Source organism: Charadrius vociferus, unplaced genomic scaffold, assembly GCF_000708025.1.
Source record: "Charadrius vociferus isolate BGI_N301 unplaced genomic scaffold, ASM70802v2 scaffold61, whole genome shotgun sequence".
Taxonomy (NCBI): Eukaryota; Metazoa; Chordata; class Aves; order Charadriiformes; family Charadriidae; genus Charadrius; species Charadrius vociferus.
This window is the reverse complement of record NW_009646945.1, coordinates 6,041,002-6,045,312: the sequence shown is the minus strand read 5'-3', so window position 1 is coordinate 6,045,312 and position 4,311 is coordinate 6,041,002.

Below are 4,311 nucleotides of genomic sequence, written 5' to 3'. Positions count from 1 at the left end.
GGAGGACAGCAGGAAGGGAATGTTCTCCGCTACCGAGTCCTGACGCGCTAACACTGCTCATCCGGACCAGCAGTGCAGCGACAAAACAAGAGGAAAATACTGACTGCATGGGATATCTTCGTAGAGCCATGACAAAACTTCTGGTCAGAGAGAAGCAGCTGTATTTCAAAAGAGTCCAGCAGGGCATAATACTCGTTTAGTACATGGAGGAGAAAAGTTCAAATTGCTCATCTGTGCAGAAAATCTCAAACAAGGACCCGGCTGCCAGAAATGCTAGGGTTTGCTGACTCTCATGTTCATCATCTGTGATTTGAGCTGTTCTGCTTTGTGTAAGGAATAACCAGAGTAAAGGTTAAAATCCAACCACTAAGCTGCAAGCTGAGTGTCTGTCTGTGGATCCATTCACAACAGTCATTAGCCAGAGCGCAGCTCTTCTTTTGCTCAGAAGGAGGCAAAGACTTCAAACCCCTTCGTTTGAGAAAGAAGAGGAACTTGAGCACATGTCTTCCCCAGAATAGGTAAACAGCCTCAGAACTGGTGTTCTGGATCTGGGATCTTGCAGGGTCACTGTTTCTGATTCTACATAAAGTGAAATAACCATCGTTTCATTCTGAGGAAGATCTTTTTAGAGCTCCGCAAAGTAATACAGGTCGGGAACCTGAGCAGGAATTTTTGTGGTCACAGAAGATAGGAAAGAGTCGTACATTATGTTAGGAAGAAGAACCATGCAGAAAAGTTCTCTCTGTCCCCTTTTGCCAGTCCTGAATGTGATGCCTAGCAGCCTGCTACCTTAGCCACTGGCCTGGGATGCTCAGCACACAACGACGAGATCACTCTTGCAATCAGAATACAGCACCAGCAGAAAGGTTGCCTGTTTCTTAATCCTGATACTATGATTTGCTTTCAGGCAGACTCCCTCAGCTCAGCCAAGGCTTTCTCCAGCCTTAAAGCTATGAAGCAGGCAGATAATACTGACCCTTGGAGGGACCAAGAAATACAGGTACAGAAAGAAAGGTGTGAACCCCGGCTGTTGGCTGGACAAGCTTCTAGGCTCACGTTTCAGTAGGGCCCATGCGGAAAAACACTTCTTATTTCCAAGTTCTTCAGCCAGTCACGGTAAAATCGCAGACTAGTTCCTTATAAGCCAATGCCTCCTGTCATTTTCTGTCCAGGAATGTGGAAGCACATTGATTTTCTAATAGAAATGAATTCAGCAATGCAGTTTGCCTGCTTCCAGTCAAAGTATCTCAACAAACTGATAATGATATGGGAGAAGAACTTATCCCTCTCCTCTGCCTAAGTCCATGAAGCCCTTATGCCTGTACAAACCGATATAAAATGCTATTTGGCTGACATGGTGGTGTTTTACAGCAAAACTGCACAGATGATAGATGGTGCCTTTGCGAGCTGTAAGTTAGGTAGGAACCAGATTTTGGTTACCTAAGCAACCCTTCCATGTCCTAGAAACAGACTACAGCCTTGCAGATCTGACCATGCAGAAGAAGGACAGGTATCTGTAGGACATATGTTACCCAGTCTCCCCCACAGCGTGCTCCAGTCCCTCCACTCTGAAGGTTGGTGTTCAAGGCAGTAGCAAAGTTATTTCAATACTGCAAAGAGATCTGGCTTTGGTTTTATCTTGCCACAAATTTAATTCCCTTCTATCTGAACTAGTTACCCTGTTCTTTCTCACTGCTGGGCTTTTTGCCTGGGCATGTTTACCTAAAGCATGCTGACGTTGCGGCTGATAGTTATTTTGTAAGAAAAAGTGTTCTCCAGCTTGTCCATCTCATCTCTACCTTTGCCAGCTGTAGCCACCAAGGCTCCCCTCACTGTTCCACACACTGGCCTTCTCTTATAATTAAGGTTTCTGCATGCTCTATACCCAGAGGACCTGTATCGAATTTTAGAAGTTGTATTTGGGAAGAGTGGACTCTCCCCCCCACCCCCACCCCCCCAGTGACTGTAACCAGCGGCACATTTATAGCTCTGTCTGAGTTGTAAGTGCCGTGCGCTGCGTTAGCCCCTTCTGGGTTGGGAGTGGGGTTTCCTGGCCGGCGTTTGGGGCTGGCAATCACACAGGCTGCGACTGCAAGAGCCAAGGAGCAAAAATTTAGAAAGCTACTTAACAAAGAGATTGCATATGTGCTGCTAGACCCAAGGAATGAACAATTACTTTCCTGAGTGGTCTAAAAGGGGGCTGCTTTATTTCAGTATCAGAAAAGAGAGCCTGGCTTTCTCCCCAGTTATGGGCAGAGCAATCCTTCATTAGTGATGCTGTGTGGAGACTTGTATCAGCCTCGGAGCAAGCTCAGCTCCTTCAGCCTTTTCAGCATGTCCTGGTTCATTGTCATTTTCTCCTAATGCTCCCCACGAGAGTGAAATGGTTCTCGCTGTCTGCGAGGCAGAGCAGGGAAGGACAAGAGCCCTTCTTCGCATCCCAGCCCTGTCAGCTAAGGTGATCCAGGGAGGGTGGTCTTGTGCTCTGCAAGGGAGGGGTTGTCACTCCTTTCTCCCGCTTTTTCACCCATGGCTCTTCTGTTCGGCCCTACCTACAGTGCAAAACAGAAGACTATCCCTACCCACATCGGCAGAAGGCACAAACCAAAATCTATGAAACTCAAGGCAAAGGAGGGAAGTGAAATTTCTCCTTTTCATTGCATTTCAATCTGCCACTTTAAGATGGTCTGCTGCATCGCCCCTTCCAGCTTCCTCTGCTGCGAAGGGCAGCATCTCACGTAGAGCAGCACACCTGAGTGAAAGGAGCTTCAGATCACAGACGGGCCTTAGCATGAGCTGTGCGTCCCCCTTTTGTTGGCGATATCCTTCACCTGGGAACCCCCTGCAGCAGACAGCATCGCTTGTACGCCTAGTGCTTCGTAATGGGGTGTTGTTTATGGCCAAAGCTTTAAGATACTGTAATAAGCATCAATGCTAAGGGGCCTGTAGTGGCTGGCAAACAAATTGGAGGAAGGAATATTCTCTCTGCAAGGGGTGTCAGAAGGGATGGAAACAGTACGGAAGGGACTGGGGGCTGAAGGGGACGAGACAGATAAGTCTCACATTCAGAAAGTGCTGGAGCCTTTGCAACGAGCTCAGATTGCTTACAGGGCATTCTGTGCAAACTGTTTACAAAGGCCCAAGGTTTAAATTATGGTGGTGTCAGCAACCATTAAAGTTTGCTGCGCTGGAAGTATTTTATGTTTGTCAAAATTCACCTCCTGCTCTAGTACTCTAGAAAGAATTTCAGAAATAAAAATAAAAGTTAGATGACTTTTTTCTTTTGGTTTTATCCCCTCTGCCCCCCCAAAAGGGGAAGAAAAGTAAAAAATGTCCTGAAAAGAGCTACAGCTTCATAATTTTGCTTTCACTGATAAAGTTACATTTCCTGTAGTAATTACAACAGGCTATGCCATCCAGAGACTTTATCTCCATGCTTTCTATGGGGTTCTGACCTTTTTTCCTTACAGTTTATTCCTAAGCATTACCTAAATGCAGTAAGACTCTGTAGAGAGTGAATGCATGGAAAACATAAATAATAAAACTAGGTAACTCTCTCAAAAGTTGCACCATAGTCCATACAGTTTCATACAGAAGAAAGATAAGACTATACTAGCATTTAGGAGCAAGCAGTATTTGCCCTGGGATAAAAAAGGTACATAATTCTCTCCCACCCCACCCCTCCAGCCATAAAGAAATTGTTAATTATCTGTGCTGAATGGAATTAAGTCAAAAACTGGAACTTTCATGTTGTTTTCAGACAGGATCACCCACCAGAGGATTTAATTGATATTTGAGCCTTAGTGGGGGGGCCTGTAGGGCTCACCCTGCAGCACAGTGTTTTTGTTAGACCAACACAGTGGGGTCACTGTTGCTCAGTTGACTTAATTTTATCCCACTCCAAACTGCTTGGGGCAGGAAACTTCAGGTCTGGTCTCACGGCTGTTTCCGAAAGGCAGAATTCGATTTCCCATCTGGGGCTACTCCCAAACTATACAGCAGCACAGTCGGACTTGGAGACCCTTCGTGCAGGCGACACAGAGATGCTTTTCAATACTGGTTCTCAGGTTCCTGCCCCCTCCTGTCAAACAAAAGCAATATTATGTTTCAATTGATTTATCCTCCTTTTGAAGAGCTCAAAAGCAAGCGTTCATCTTAACTTGGGTTTCCCCAGGTAACAAACAAGGCTCTCAGAAAATAAACAACTGTAATTATCCTCGGCCGCCACTGGATGTCAGTGATTGCTGGACTTTAGCAGTGGTTTTGGTTAAAAAAAAAAAAAAAAAAAGGGGGGGGGGGGGCGGCATTTTC